Raw genomic sequence first — 17,465 nt, forward strand, 5'->3', positions numbered from 1 at the left:
TGTCTAAACTGGGGTGGCGTAGTGGGCAAAAGAACGATGGATTTAACCCAGATCTCTTGACTGGGGGAGAATGTCTGCATTGTCAGCATTCCGTCCATCATTTGTTTGTTGTAACGCTTTTTGCCCTAAGTGGGATGGGCATGCCCAGACGTGGGTCCCGTGCTCACTACGCCACTGGAGTCAAGCTATCCTGGCTGATGATGGCTGATAGCCAGAAACCGGTCCTAGGATGCTTGATTCCGGTCCAGGGAAGACATGGCTTGGCAGTTCGGGCTGGACTGTTTCCATGAGGCACAGGGTCAAGACTGATTTGCATATGGCCATGTCTAAACTGGGGTGGCGTAGTGGGCAAAAGAACGATGGATTTAACCCAGATCTCTTGACTGGGGGAGAATGTCTGCATTGTCAGCATTCCGTCCATCATTTGTTTGTTGTAACGCTTTTTGCCCTAAGTGGGATGGGTATGCCCAGACGTGGGTCCCGTGCTCACTACGCCACTGGAGTCAAGCTATCCTGGCTGATGACGGCTGATAGCCAGAAACCGGTCCTAGGATGCTTGATTCCGGTCCAAGGAAGACATGGCTTGGCAGTTCGGGCTGGACTGTTTCCATGAGGCACAGGGTCAAGACTGATTTGCATATGGCCATGTCTAAACTGGGGTGGCGTAGTGGGCAAAAGAACGATGGATTTAACCCAGATCTCTTGACTGGGGGAGAATGTCTGCATTGTCAGCATTCCGTCCATCATTTGTTTGTTGTAACGCTTTTTGCCCTAAGTGGGATGGGTATGCCCAGACGTGGGTCCCGTGCTCACTACGCCACTGGAGTCAAGCTATCCTGGCTGATGACGGCTGATAGCCAGAAACCGGTCCTAGGATGCTTGATTCCGGTCCAGGGAAGACATGGCTTGGCAGTTCGGGCTGGACTGTTTCCATGAGGCACAGGGTCAAGACTGATTTGCATATGGCCATGTCTAAACTGGGGTGGCGTAGTGGGCAAAAGAACGATGGATTTAACCCAGATCTCTTGACTGGGGGAGAATGTCTGCATTGTCAGCATTCCGTCCATCATTTGTTTGTTGTAACGCTTTTTGCCCTAAGTGGGATGGGTATGCCCAGACGTGGGTCCCGTGCTCACTACGCCACTGGAGTCAAGCTATCCTGGCTGATGACGGCTGATAGCCAGAAACCGGTCCTAGGATGCTTGATTCCGGTCCAGGGAAGACATGGCTTGGCAGTTCGGGCTGGACTGTTTCCATGAGGCACAGGGTCAAGACTGATTTGCATATGGCCATGTCTAAACTGGGGTGGCGTAGTGGGCAAAAGAACGATGGATTTAACCCAGATCTCTTGACTGGGGGAGAATGTCTGCATTGTCAGCATTCCGTCCATCATTTGTTTGTTGTAACGCAGCATTGTATTGAGCATTACAGTCCCTTGATATGGTGCGTTCTTAGCTTCCTTCAGACCTTGTTAAAACTGTTTGATTTGGGTATTAGTTGTGACAAATTGCTAATGTACTTTTGTTTCTCCTTGGTGAAGGATCTACAATCATATACATCAAGCAAATAAATAGAGAATCATTATTTGCTATTTTTAGGGACTCGCAAATAAGGAATCGCTATTACCTATGCATGATGCAGATAGCGATAAAATAAAGAATCAGTAAAAATCGCTAAATATATTAGTGATTTCTAAATAAAGAGTCGCTAATACAGAAAACCTACAATTAGCGATATCGCAATTAGCGATATCGCAATTAGCGAGTTCGCAATGTTACCGAGTCGCTTTGGGAGCGGGCTGATGACCTCACAACTAGGAAGTCAATAAGCCCATGCTGCATTCTGTGCCCAGAGGAAGTGAGAGCAAGAATCAGAGTGCTGGGGGAGAGCTTCAAAAATACAAGCTTTATTTTGCTGACACCTGCAGAGAGTAAAATGGCCCAAACAACATCAGAAGAGGGTGCAGTGGCCAGGAAGAGAAAGTGAAAATTCAGCGAGAGGGAACTAGAGTACCTCATTGAGGAGGTGGCAAAGAGCCATGAAAAGCTCTTTGGGAAGCTCTCACTGAAAGTACCTGAGGCTGAAAAAAGAAGAATATGGTACAGGATTAAGAACAAAGTAAATGCTGTGGGGGTGACACACCGCAGTATAGAAGATTTAAAGAAGAGATGGTACGACCTGCGTAGCCGTGCCAAGGAGTGAATAGCACAAAGGCTGAAGGAGGCTAAGAGTACTGGAGGAGGAATTTCAACAGTCCTAGACAACAGAGCCCTGGAGGACCTGGTTGAGGGCACTATCCAGCCAGAAGCAGTGGTGGGAGTAACGCAGTTGGATACATCCGGGGCGGCCAGTAGTACACAAGGTAAGATGCATTCAAATATACATATCAATGTACATAGTAATTGTGCACATTCTGTAAGTAAAAGCCAAATTTACAGTAATTAACTCCAGTCCACATTTTACATAGAGACCCAAATGCATTATGGGAGCTGAAGGCTGCTTAGTCAAATTGGTAGTCAATATCAACATTGTGAGGCAATATTTATCAAAACCGCATTACAGTCAGTGATTACAGACAGTGAGATCTTAAGAGTAAAGTAATTTTAATGTGGCACAACATTAGCACCAACACAAATAAATATTGCACTGTTTCACACCACAGATGCTGAAGAAGTAGACACTGATGACAGTGAATGTGGAGACAGCACACAGGCTACTGCAGAGACTGCCGTGTCGACACCTGTGATACCACCAAGCATATCCCAGGCACCCCCAAGACGCAGGGCCACAGTCACACAACTCTGCAGCCAATGGAGACAGATCAGGATCCTGAAACAGCTCCTGTGTGAGCCCCACAACTAAACCTCAGGCACAGGTCCAGATGAGACGAAGACACAGGTCAAGGGCCCTCATAGAGACACAGGAGGCACCAACTCCAAATGTGTGTGGTGGCGTGGTGTCCCAGATGATGAGGGTGCAGCGCCTGCAAGTAAGACATATGGGAGGTATAAATATGCAACTGACAAAAAGGAATAATAACATATCAGTCATGACCGTTTGTGTGAGGGAACTGACTAAAGCAGTTGTGGAAGGCAACAGACAGACAAACGCTACAATGCAGAAGCTGGTTCGTGTGATGCAGGGGGGACACAACAAACAGAGGAGGAGGCATCGCCAGTTCATGATGCACTTGGCTGGCTATACCAGGTCAAACAACAAGTTATGCAACACCACTGCACTGCTGTCACGTAGGTCGGTGGCAATGCAAATAGATATGGGCCATTGTTGTGGGGATGTGGCCAGGGCACTTGGCCAAATAACCAATGCCGTTGAACAGATCCAGACAGGTACTAGTGGGCTCAGCAATGTTACAGGAGAAGAGGGTAGTGAGGAGGCATCCAGCCTTAGCAGCATGTCTGCGCCAGTCAGCACTGGCAGGAGGTGCTGTACCCGTAGAACAACACCTACCATTGCACCCATGAGTGATGATGCAGATGCAGGCGAAAGACGTTTGGGTGTTTGTGTGAGGAAGCGCTAAACAGAATTATACTTCTGGATTTTTCCATGGTGACATAACCATATCCAAGACATTCATAGTGACTGAGTATGAAGTCCAATATGCATTTCATTTGCCCTTTGGTGCATGCAGTAATTGTGCTATTAAGCACCATCTATGTTTAGCTATCACCACTACCTGTTCAGGTGCAAGTAAACACTTTTCAGTTAAAAAATTAAGTGTTGTGTCTCGTCATTAAATAACTCAGAAATAATGTTGGGTGATGTCTGCACGTTTCCTTTGCCCTTCCGCTGAGCTTGCCAAATGCGCTGGTCGTGGGTGTGCCGGGGGCAGGTTGTCCTCAGTGTCAGACACCTCTATGGGTATGCCTCTCCTTGTTGCTATATTATGCAACATTGCACATGCAGCCACTATTCTACAGCAAGTTTCCGGCTGGTACAGCATCGCTCCTCCAGTTTTGTGCAGGATGCGAAAGCGACTTTTGAGCAATCCAAATTTCCGTTCGATCACATTACGTGTCCTGATGTGTGCTGCGTTGTACCTCTGCTCTTGTGGGGAGGCTGGGTTCAAGTATGGAGTCATGATATAGTTCCTCACGGCGTATGCACTGTCACCTACAGGGTAGTAAGCAAAGTGTTAGTGTCAGGTATGCATTGCCATTCCATACCTTAGTCATGTGAATAAGTATATTTTTTTACCTAGCGTGTGTCCTTCGCCAAATTCCCACCTGACCAGACATGTGTGAATGCCACTATGTTGAAAGATATATGAATCATGGGTGCTCCCAGGGTATTGCGCTACAATGTCGGTTATGATGTTTTTCGCATTGCACACTGCTTGAACATTGATTGAGTGATACGATTTCCTGTTCCGGAAGATATACTCATTGTCTGCTGGGGGACATATGGCTATGTGGGTGCAATCTATGTATCCGATCACATGAGGAAACTGTGCTAGTTGGTAGAAGTCGAGTTTTGTTTGGTTCAATTCCTGTTGGGTTGTGGGGAAGGTGATGTGGTTGTGGATCATAGTCATCATGGCGGCCAGGAAGGATTTGAAGAACCGTGAAAGGGAGCTTTGTGATACCCCTCCAGCTACTGCCACTACCCCCTGGAAACTGCCTGACGCAAGTGGGTGCAGGCAACATAGCACCTGGACATGAGTTGGGATGACATGGGTGCTAAGTGTCTGGCGCTGCATTAGTGGTTCCAATTCGGCTATGAAGTAAAGTATCATTGCTGCGTTCAGCCTGTACTTATCAGATATTTCCTCTGTTGTTTGTCCCAACAAAGTGATACGCAGTTGGAATATCCTCTCCTGTATTCTCTTTCTGGCCTGGCCTGCTGCATGGATCCTCATCCTCCTCACAAACAGGTAGAGTGCTGCCATTGTGAAAAGCCTCTATGAACTCATGGGTCAGTTTAAATAGCCTTCTGATGGTTTGCAGCTGAAAAATGTTTTTTTTTTTTACTACCTGATTGTAATTCCCCTCAATCTGCACTTGCTAAATTATGATTTTCAAGGAAATCGCTATTTGCGATTTTACATGCATAGTGTTGCGATTTATTTTAGCGCTTCTATATTTGCTTTCGCATTTTTGTTTATCGCTAATAAGGAATCGCTATATCTTGTTTCCCTATTTTAGCGATTCTTTTTATTTGTGATTTTGTTATTTTTGGTTGATGCATTTGAAAATGCTAAAATGCGCTCGAAAATAGCTATTCGCTATTTTTGCGAGCACATTTTAGCTTGATGCATGTGCCTGGTAGTGTTCTAGTTTGTGCTTGGGTTTTTTAATGTGATTTCTGCTTTCTCGTCTTCTTGTGTGCAGTTTTTTAAATGTGTGGTTCCCATCCTATTAAAAATGGTGGCCCCCACTGATAACCACTCACATGTTTCTGGCTCTTTTTCTGTGTATAAGCCACTCTGTAGCCTCTTTGATATTCACTGAAGGGAATCACCTTACTTGCTCTTTGAATGACTACCTCTTGGCCTTCTGGCAGATGAGGAGGTGCTTTCTATCACCCATCTGTGGATCACTGCATGACCTACTGGGCCATGCACAGGCAGCTTTCTTAGACTGAAGTTTATCCACAGAACAGCTTTCTGGTGAGCATCCAACACGTTGGTGTATCTTTGCCACTCCTTGTGTTTCTTCCTGTCCTGTGCCTCAAAGTTATCGTGCTTTGTCCCCTACTGTATAAATACACATCCAAAGTATAATTAACATCCTAAGATTACACATTTCAAACTGTGCTATGAACAAAATAAAATTTTAAACACATATATATGCAAATAATGTTGAGTATACATATTGATATAAATGTTATGGTCTGTATTTTTATGAAAAAATCCACGATAACTTTGAGGGCAAGGTTACGGAGTTCTTTGATGTTTATTGGTCAAATCAGCATTCACAGGGTTGGTTTGAATTTTTGTGGCATTTAAGTTTCTCGGCGTGCACTGTTGGGTTGGTATCATGAAATGTGGATGAGGTGGTTATGTTGCCAGTCATAGCGTTGAGATCATGCATTTAAGGAATAGTCCTTTTTTAGTTTTTGGGATTTAGGGTGCTTTTTTTTCCCCCCTCATTCGCCTCCAACCCCAGCTAACTTGGAGATCAGGAGGTCGCCACTGTTACTCACTTAAGAGAAGTAGGCCTTTGGGGTAGCACCCCTCCTCTCTGTCGCCTGCCTACCAGTAGCAAACCAACTTCCTTCCTGTTGCTGACCTCTCGTTGTCAATGAGAGGGTGGTCGCACTCTCTACTGATTACTTAAAACCTAAGACAGTTCTTCAAGGCCCACCTTAGATCGAAACTGGGGCCAAGAGGATGTAGCGAGACCCAGCACAGTCTGAGAGCTTCCCATGAGGCTTAATCATAGGATAAGAGGGGTTATATGGATGATCTTATCAAAACATAACAGTAATGGCTATCTAAACTAAAGTCCAATTTAACAGGCAGTCCCAAATGACTCTCTTCTTACTGTTTTTCAATCTGGCCAAATCGGTCTTGGATGTTTTATACAAGGAGGATAGCCAGTCCGAGTGTGTTGGGGGTAAGGCCTCAGCCCATCTCTTGCATATTTCCCGTCTGGCCAGCAATAGAAAACCTCTCTTGGGGCCTGTGATTTCACTTAATATGCCAAAAATGATAAGCCTGAGGGAAATTTGTACTGGGGATCCCAAGATAGTCGTTAAGGAGTTCCCGAATTTTTCCCAGAATTCAGAAATGGCTGGGCAAGCCCAGAACATATGTACATCAGAGACATTTTCCATGTCATATTTTTTGCATCTAGCAGGTGGACCATTGGTCATTTTAGAAAGTCTCGCCGGGGACAGCTAAGCCCTATGTGTGGTGAAGTAATGGTTTATTCTCAGCCAAGCTGGCTTTACGACTGAGAACAAGGTGCTATAAGAAATTTGCCACAGATCTACCCAATCTGTCTCCGGGATAAATTCTTCCCACAACTCACCGGCTAATCTAAAATCCCCATCTATGGCCTCTTCAATTGCCCAATAAAAGAATGATACCTCTTTCTTCCCTGCTAGCTTCTTTACTAAATTTTCTTCAAGAGTGTTCCACAGACCTATTGATTTTTTAAGGTTCTGGGACCAGCTCTTTAATTGTAAATATTTAAATCTGGACATGCCCTCCTCCAGTTTCTCATTAAGTGATGCCCAAGGCAAGAGAAAGCCTTCTACAGCTAAGTCTCCCCATATCAATAACCCTGCTGTTTTTAAAGGGACGGCCAGAATATCTTTCAGGCAGCTTGGTGCCCCCGTGCTATCCCACAATGGAGCCAACCTTGAATGGTATTCTAGACCCGTTAGTTTTTTGATTCTGGCCCATATTTGAGCTGCACTCCATAAGACTTTCAGCCTTACTTTCTTGAAGAATTTTTTGTCTCCATATTTAAAAAGAAAGTCTTCATGTGGAAGCCCCGCTTGTTCCAACATGGCCGAAAACATTTTCCCTCTTTCTGATAAATCTGGAGATTTCAACAACATTCTTGAATGTGTTAGCTGGAAAGCCCAAGCATAATATTGGATATCTGGGAGTGCGGGACTGCCTTTTTCCCTTCTCTGTCTTAGCTTTTTCGAAGATATCCTAATTGCTTTATAGGCCCACACAAATGATTTGATAGATTGCTGAAATGTATCAATTATTTGTTTCTCAAAATGTAATGGGATGGTGCTGAAAAGGAATGTTGCTTTTGGTAGGATTGTCATCTTTATCAAATTAACTCTGCCCAAGATAGTCAGGGGAAGGTGATCCCAGGATTTCATTAGTTTTTGTCTCTCTCTTACAATATTCAAAAGATTGACCTTGGCTATCATATCTATATTCGGAACGATTTTTACTCCCAAATACCGCATCTCGTCTTTGGTTTGGTATCGGCAATCCGGCAGGGGGATTTAGGATGCTTGTTTGGTAGTACACAGTGAGTTTAAATTAAGGTAAGCACGGGGAGCACTCTATAAGAGGTATTAGTAGCGATTGTTTTTATTGTGAGAGGAGAGGCACATTGAGCACAGTTTTAGTGATGAGAGTCGCTGTTGCATGACATGGGTGAAAATTACTTCTTGATTATTTTTTTATTCTATGCGTTATCAAGAGGATGTGATTCAAATTGGTTTTGAGTTTCATGCAAACCCTGTTCAGCCCTAAATGCATTGGGTGAATACGCATGAGGTTGTCCAGGATGAACTGTGTATTCCTACGTGGCATAGAATAAGGCCTGGATGGGCATTTCTTTAGCATTTGAAAACAGGTGGAATCGTGTTGCCTTTGATGTGAATGGAGAAAATGTTGAAGAATTTTGGAATTAAACATGGATTACAAATGGATTAAAATGGATTATAAGAAAAAAGCTGGTTTCTTTGTATATTGTTTATGAGGCTGTGCAGCTTGCAGGTGGAGCGTGAAGGCTCGCCACAAGTTTTTGGAATGACATATCCATGCTTATGGGTCAGAACACGAGACAAGCCTGCGTGCCGATATGTTGCTACGAGCATTTTTGTTAAATTGTAGACTTTGAGTGTAACCAAGAAGCAAACAATAACACCGTGATGGGTAGAGGGTCTCAGGGGAAATGTTTAAAGACCTGCGTGGATGAATTCCTCAGCACTATTACATAATAAACAAAAAACCTGCGGGTCTCATGAGCTTACTACAGGGCTCTAGAGCACAAACGGTACAAGCTTACAACTCCTAATTGAACATGGAGGAAGTCCTTTTAAAAGGTCGGAATCCCATCACCCACCGAGGTGGCATGCTTCATCATCTGGGATCTCCTCTTGGTTGGAAAACCTAGGGGTATATTCACAAGAACGTGTGATAACTACCGGAAGAGTAGCGTAACTCAACTTTCAATATTGCAGCACATTGCGGGAAAATAACCCCGTGACAACGTGGGATTCACAGCAAGGCGGTAGCATGGATAGTCTGCCGAAACCGTGGACAATTTCTGCGATGAAACCAGCTCGATGGAGATAAAAACACAAACCACAACACCAAAAAACTTGCGATGGGCCAAAGCGCGATGAGGAAATCAGCGATAAGCAGCGCCAGGCCTGCAACACACACCTGACGGGTGGCAAAAATCTCCATAAAGGCAGAAAAAACACCCACACACAAATTGACCTACACCCAAGCACCATGGAGGCAGCCCGAGCAGGCGCAGAGGACGAGCGCAAAACCACAAGCACCCAGGACGACCAGCCTGGGACATCGGGGACAGGAAAGGGTAAGGACAAGAAGCCGAGGAAGACGAAGTCCAGTCCCCAGGCGACCAGGATCGTAGTCATGGAGGTGATGGAACACCATCAACATCTCTTCGTCACCTCCAACGTGTCACTGGGCACCAAAACTGCAATATGGCGGGATATTGTCGACAAGGTGAATGCCGTCGGAGAGCACAAGCGGACAATGGAAGAGGTCAAGAGGCGATGGAATGACATCAAGTGGAAGACCGAGGAGAAACTCTCTGCCAACCAGAAGGCAGCAACGTAGACCAGAGGTGGGGGCCCGGCACCACAGCTGGAGCTGGATGACATGGAGGAGCTGGTGTCGATAGTCATCAGTGAGGAGACTGTGGCCTGAGTCGGGGGACCGGATACTGCTCGACAGGACACAACACAACCGCAACAGGGTGAGTGACCACCAGGTACTGGGCAGACGGGTGGTGATGGGCACAATGGCACACACGCACAATCAAGCAGGCCACAGTACACACCCACAATGACACTGGGTCATCGCCCAGATCCACAGACCCTCACAATGTACAATGCCATGCTTTCAGAATGTCAACCTGTACCATGTGTCTACACACATGTGGACACATTGTAATACACCATCTCCCCTTCACATCGCAGGGGCACCATCAACACCTCCTGCAGAGCAGTCCCAGCCACTCTTCACGGATGACGAGGAGGACAACGCCAGCATCGACACCCAAACCATCCAAGACAACATTGACCTCATCTGTCACTCACCTCCAGGCTCAGGGCAGCCCACCTAAATCGATGACACCCCACCCACCACCCAAACCACCCAGCAGGAGGCACCCACAGCCCCGGCACCCTCCCAAGACCTCCAGGAACAACACATGGCCTTCCAACGCCATGTGCTGGAGTGCTAGATAGAGACGGCTGAGCAGGTGCGGGTGGGCTTTGGCATCATGGCTGCCAAACTGGACGCAATCCTAGGGTGTCTATATCCACCCCATGGTCTCCAATGAGCCCTGACTGACATCGCTGGAGTCATGACGCAGAGAGAAGAACACCTGTCTGCTCAGAGCGGCTCCAGCAATGCCAGCCGTGAGCTGGCACACATACGAAGGCTCATGGAGGACATGGTGCGGCTGGAGACGGAAAGGATGGTAGCCACCACTGCACATCATCGAAATGTAGCTGGTATATATTATGCCCTAATGACCTCCACCATGGCATTGCCACCACAAGGCGTAGTGCAGATGAATGCTGCTGCCCCCACACCATCCACATCCCTGCCCCCTGGTGTGTCAGTGCCACCCAGTGCAGCAGCCGGATCCACTCAGGCCCCTGATGTGTCAGCGGCACACAGTGCAGCAGCCTGTTCTGCAACACCCACAGGTGGGGCAGGGCACGCACCTGGGGATGAGGACACAGATGGGATTGTGGTCCGAAGGACCAGGCACTAGCATTCATTACCGCCAACTGACCTGTTTCTGCTTGGTCCCGCACATGACCTCATGACCTTACACTGACCCACGACACACTCCGATGCACTCACCTTGGACCACGACATGGACTGCCACTTCCAGATTGGTGACCAATGACACGGTGACCAGAGTGCGGATTGTACCCTTCCCTTCAGCAGGACTTGTCAGATGGACTCTGGCTGGCCCTCCAAGGGCCCATATTTTGCAGTGTGCTGGGCATTGCCCTGAACCGCTCCAGCTGCATAACTGCACTGGATGTGCAATAAACATCCATTGACGCACTGCTGTGTCACGTCTTTCAGCAGTCATGTATGCATGTGTGGATAAATGTAGGGGCAGTGATTACCCTTGCATCAATGATGCTCATCCTGTGGGATGCCAGTCAGAGGGTGCTACATTGCATTTTGTGTACTGGGTCCTGTGGACACTACAACAGGGACACACGCATCACTCACTTCCATGTCTGGACATGTACTGAACCACGCCCAGAGCCTATGTGTCATTGTGGCCAGCCCTGCGCTGGTCTGGCGTATGGCAGGCCAGACTACTCCACTTACGCTCGGGGGGGGCACACATAGCTACCTGTCGCAGGTGTACTCCCTGGTGGTGTGCAGGTCACTGGTCTAGTTGCCAGCATGTCACAGCCACTCCCTGAGGGCACGTTTGCGCAAACACCACACCCATCCGGCACAGGCATCAAAGGCCATGTGACTCCGCCAACAAAAGGGGCCGACGTCACATTCTCCTATGACCGTGGCGACTGGATGAGGGACGCCACGGTTCACAATCATGAAAGGCCGAAGAGTTTTACTGCACACAGGGTTAGTGGCAACCCAGGCCTGCGTACGGCAGGGCCAACCACCATGTGGCGCTGACTGGGGTTGCACAGGGTTAGTCACACCGGGCGCATTGCGGCAGGCACAGGCACCCCGCCACGGGATGGGACTTTGGGTGCACTGAGTCAGTGGCACCTTAAGCTGCTGAGCGGGTGGGCACCCTGCGATGATGCCCGGTCCCGGCGGTCCGGTCAACTCAGGATTCGTGTGCCCTGCTGGACCGCAGTGTAGGCCAGAGCCAGCGGGCAGCGCGGGCCTACCAATTCGTGACCTCGCTTCCGGGTCACAGACTTTGTGGCACCCATTGGGCTGATCGTGTGTGCAAAAGACACACAATTGATGTACGTAATGCTGAACAAATTAAAACTGAGTGGGTGTGCAGCCTGCGATGTTGTCGGGTGCACTGGTATGTCCTCTGCCATGGAGTAATCAAGACCCAGCACCAAACGTGAGACCTGATGACCTGCGTAGCATGGCTGCATGGTGTGGAGGGTGCCATGTCCGCAGGCCCCTGGTTTGTGGCTTGCAGCGGCACGTGGTGGGACATCCAGTCTACACGCCGGAGGTGGAAGGTGAGCGGTGAGGCCTTGGTGTGCATGGGCGGGCATGCTCAGTGGGCGGTGGGTGCCTTTGTGATGTCTCTGCCTGGGCGTGCATGGGTGGGCAGGCGCTGTTGTCTTGTGCAAGTGTGTACTGTGCCAGTCATGTATCTGGACTCTGTTTCAGATGACGGCTCTGACTCAGATGTATGTCCTTGTGTACTGCTCTACATGCCGGCATGTGGTTGGAGAAACACCGGTGGCAGCAGGTGGGCAGTGTGGCCTGGGTGCGCAGGGGCGTCTCTCTCTCTCTCTCTCTCTCTCTCTCTCTCTCTCTCTCTCTCTCTCTCTCTCGCCCTCTCTTCTTCTCTCTCTCTCTCTCTCTCTCTCTCTCTCTCTCTCCCTCTCTTCTTCTCTCTCTCTCTCTCTCTCTCCCTCCCTCCTTCTCTTCTTCTCTCTCTCTCTCTCCCTCTCTTCTTCTCTCTCTCTCCCTCTCTTCTTCTCTCTCTCTGTCTCTCTCTCTCTACCTCTCTCTCACTCTTTCGCTCTCTCTCTGTCCTTTAATGTGTGCAGGACACACCTTCTCATCTTGTTTATTGTCTTGCAGGCTGTGACCTACGGACTGTCCCGCGGGGAGCCGCCATGTGTCTTGATTTGATTTCGTTGTTCATGTTAGTAAAGTTTTATTTGTTTCTTCGAAAGAGAATGTGTGATGCTCATTTCTGTGACGACACATGCATTTCAACTGTTGTGATTGTGCGACATCATGGTGAATATATTGTACATGTTTTTGTGTAGCTGATGTGGCATGTCTTTGCTGGGGGGGCCAGGGAGGGGTGGTCCGGGGGTGGTGTTGGTGGGTGTTGTGGCCCTCTTGGGTGTCTGGGCCACATAATGGGGTGCTCCATGGCATCTGTTGCCCTCCTGATGTGGCCCTGGGCTGGTCTCCCTTTTGTGGTGCTGGCTGCCATCCGACTTAACACCAGGTCAGAGCAGGTGTAGATTTCCTGGTGCTAACGCGCCTTATTGTCTGTTTAGTGTTTTTATCACCGATCTGTCTGGTCGTTGAGAATGTTGAGGTGTGGTGTGGTCACGGCTTTTGGCACGAAAACGCCTACTCTGCATCTCATTAGCGATAGTTGCGGTGATCCTCTGTGGCGATGTTTTTGGCGGCTGCTATCACAGGTAAACTGGTGCTGTGGGCTGTTAGCACCAGCTTATGAATGGAGAGGTAAATTTATCGCCACTTTGGCTGCGATAAAGTGCAGATGCCTCGGCCATAAATCCTTGTGAATATGCCCCCTAGTGTAACCAAGGGCTACAACCTCCTCACTGTGAGGGAGGAGCACAGGGATGTTTTATTGATTAATCGATTGGATCTCCAAAAATCTGTTTGGTGTGAAGCATAAGAATGTAAAGGGTGATGGTTGCAGTGCAGTGGGTGATGGGATTTCGTCCTTTTAAAAGGACTTCCTCCATGTTCAATTAGGAGTTGTAAGCTTGTACTGTTTGTGCTCCAGGGTCCTGTAGTGAGTTCATGAGACCCACTGGTTTTTTGTTTATTATGTAAACAGCAATCATCACAAGCAAATCATTGTGGACCAGAATCCTGGGACGGTCTTCGTGCAAATAAAAAATGTAGCAACCAAAACTGCATCCAAAACATTGACTGAGATCAAGGTAGAAGCAACTCTGAGCTAGAACAGAAGCTCACATCTGGTAGGAAAATCATGCGCACATATAAACTGTATACGCTTTATATTTTCATGTGCAGGTGGCCTACTCAGACCATGCTCAAGTCTGTACTCTGGCACTGGCAGGACTCCTAAAGATATGTAGGGGCATATTTCTTGAAAGGTCAGGCAACTCAGTGTTGCATCTCATGAATGGGAGAAAGCTGACCAGTGCCAAGACAGGCACCCTTGCACCATGGTTATACCTGCCTGCACAACAACAATACTTAAAATAAATATATTTCTCCTTGTTATGCCTCTGCCGGCTAGGTGCACTATTTTGATTCAAATCCATGTTTACAAGTCTTTGTAAATCAGAGGTGCATCAAAACAAATGGATGGATGCATGGGAATGCACATGCTCCACCATATAACACCTACTTAATGAAAAGAAATGCAAGACAGTGCTTTTCTAAACCATGCGAATCAACTTTGCGTGGCTTAGTGAATGCCTAAAAGGACTTTGCATCAGGGCTGCACCACAAAAGTGATGCAAAATCATAGTAAATATGGGCCTCACTGCATTACAATATCATCAATTAATGTGATGGACTGAAGGGAGCACGTGCAGCGGAAGCAAGTTCAGGTGATGGATACGCCATTGCATGGAATGGTGAACGCACAGCGCTGTAAATCCCATGACACGTTTCTCAATGATAAAATAATGCAACACATTTTGAACAGTGGTGTAACAAAATGTGAGGGGGCCTGCCTTCAAGATATGTTGAAGGGCCCTTCACATTCACATCAGTAAGGGCGCCCCTTCAGTATGAGTAAGCCTGGGGGCCCTCCCGCATCGCAGGGGCTGCGGGGGCCTTTTTTACGCCCCTGATGTTGAATCAACATTAATGTAATTGTGTGGCACACATCAGCAAAGAGGCTGTGCTTCAATAACTGAGTAATGTGATAGCATGAACCATGTTTACACACCTCCAACTGCAATGAAGCATGCGTTGCATCTGATTTTGCACCCAATCAATTAATATGGCTGTGCATCTGTGAGCTGTCGGCCTAATTATCTGCACTCAATCGTGTGTGTACAGACTTAATTAGGCTTAGTGTGCATACGATCCCATAATGCATCCCTGGCAGAATGTTGATTTTTACAGCACTAAGAAACCTCCCTATTCAGCACAGACAAATGATAACTCAAAATAGAGAAAAATACAATTTCCCAGCTGCTTGCTATGTGCCGTAATCCCCGGGAATAAACCACTGATCCAATGGTAGAAAGTATCTATCCATGATTTCTCAAAGAGGATTTCATGACGAAAAGAGATGGATATTACCCAATAACTAATAAAGGAGAGCAATGGCCCTCCTGTGATAGGGCACAACAATAACAGGATACTATAAATAGATCCGATTGTATGTCAGACTTAAGGTGCTGCCTTCATTCAAGAAAAAGAGAATACACAATCCTATCATGGGTACATTGAACAAAGACAAGAATCTACTATTTTCTGGTATCTGAATCATTAACTTTAAACATGAAAGATTACTGGACGATGGACTATTGGAACAATACAGCGATTCAAATGGAAGTTGAGCTTGGCATCATCCACCCCCACCCCTCACAGAATTTCAGGGGAAAGAAACTACAAATGCATTCGAAAAAATACATGGCTGATTACAAGCCAAGCATTCAGCTGTATCGACCCAACTATGCAAAGCATATGTAAAGGGCCAACTATTAAAAAGAATCAGCACTTCAAAGGAAACTAACAAAGGAACATCAACAACATTTTGAGCGGCAAATCCTGATATTGCACAAACAATACAAAGAGTCTTCTTCAGCAGCCATTTTAGCACATTTGATCTGGGTAAATTTGATCATAGTTTGCTCTTTACGTCAGCAGCAGTGAAAGCATTATTGAAAAGTCAATTCAAACAGTATGAAATGGGAGAAATGTCTGCAGACTTCTAGCCATTCAAATTGAAACAGACGGAATCTTCATGCTCCATATCATTCCATAGAGTGGAAAAAGGAAACCTTATCACAATTCCACCACAGATAGCATGAGGATTTGCAGTTTTCTCCAAGAACTTATTTGATGCTACTACTAATGGTGATGAATTGTGACATCGGGGCATGTTGCTCTTTCTCCCAGTTTGTCCAGGAAAGGTCCACTTGTAATTCAAGTGTAGTTGTCGGAGTAAAGCGTGTCCTGGTTAGTTTTCTTTAATAATAGGCATATGTATGCCTTTTTTCGGCCTTCTGGAAATATTCCCATAGTTAAGGAATTATTGATGGTTCTTCTTACTGGTGTGGCAGCTGAGCTTGTTTGAAGAATGTTCTTGAAAATTTGTGGTGGACAAGGGTCAAAAGGGCTGCCGGCTGGTCTGCTTGCTTTGACCAGCTTCATAGATTCACTTTGTGATATTTATATGAAGGAATGCAGAGGCTGAATTAGCCTGCTCTTTGGGGGGGATTTTTGGAAATGCGTTGGGGCTGGTGGTTTTCTTTTGTTTTAAATAGGAGTCCAATGTGTCTGCTTTGGTTGTGTTATGTTTATCCAGTTTCTCTGTGAACTCTTGAGTAATGGGATTAGGTTCTTCTTTGTATTTAGGTTTATAAAATTTGGTGAAAGGTTTATTAAATTCTTTATTTGTGCATTTTTACTTCTGTCTGAATTGTAATTTTTTCCGCTTTTTTGGGTTCCTGACTTGTACAATCTGATAAGCTTCTGAATATGAAGTTTGTCTTGATTGCTGTTTGTTTTCAGCCAGGTGTGTTGCGGCTTTCTTATTTGCTCTTTTATCTCTTTTGGTTCTGTATTTCTCCCAGGTGCCTGTTTTCTTTTGTCCTGTTTTATTGTTTGGAGTGGCATTAAGATATCAAAAGCTTCCTGTTGCCACTCATATAATTTTTTAATGGAATTTATTATGCCTAGATCTGTCTTGGATATTAGTTGTCTTTCTAAGCTTTCAAAATTGAGTTTGTTCCATGGTCGATAGATGGATGCATGTAAGATGGTTTTGGATGTATTTCTTTGTGGAGTTTTATGTTAGACACCTAGAAACTGGGGGTCTGACCATGTGACTGGAGTAATCATTGGAAAGATAACTAGTTCTGAATTTGTGAAAATGACATCTCGCATATGTCCAGCAATGTGCGTGGGTTTGTGGATGATCTGATGTAGGTTTGTTGTGTCAACGCCAGTGGTGATGCTTTTTGGATGGGGCATATTGGGTTTGTCAAACCAAATGTTTAATCCCCAAGAATGCATAGGTTGCAGTATAGTGGTGAAACACACACAACGGAGGGGGAAGAGGTTACAGTCCTACATCAACCTTCCAATCAATATCCAAATACACACAAAAGGAGTAGGAGTACAGAGAAACAAACGTCTAGTATAATTTGTGGCCCACGCTTTGTTTTTGAAAACTTCCCTCACCCATATATTGTGGCATGCTTTATCATAGGGCTTGCTGTGGACACCCCTGTGCATACCAATGCCTGGGGTGAATCAATTGAGAGGGGGACGTTTTTAAAAGCAAAGTGTGTGCCACTAATTATGCTAGGTTTCTCTGTACTCCTTCTGCTTTTGTGTGTATTTGGAGTGTAGTGGTATCAGGTTTGAAACTGCATCTAAAAATGTGTCAGGCAATGTTGTATTGCTAGTTGGAGGTCTA

Source organism: Triturus cristatus, chromosome 8 (genome assembly GCF_964204655.1).
Source record: "Triturus cristatus chromosome 8, aTriCri1.1, whole genome shotgun sequence".
NCBI classification, from domain to species: domain Eukaryota; kingdom Metazoa; phylum Chordata; class Amphibia; order Caudata; family Salamandridae; genus Triturus; species Triturus cristatus.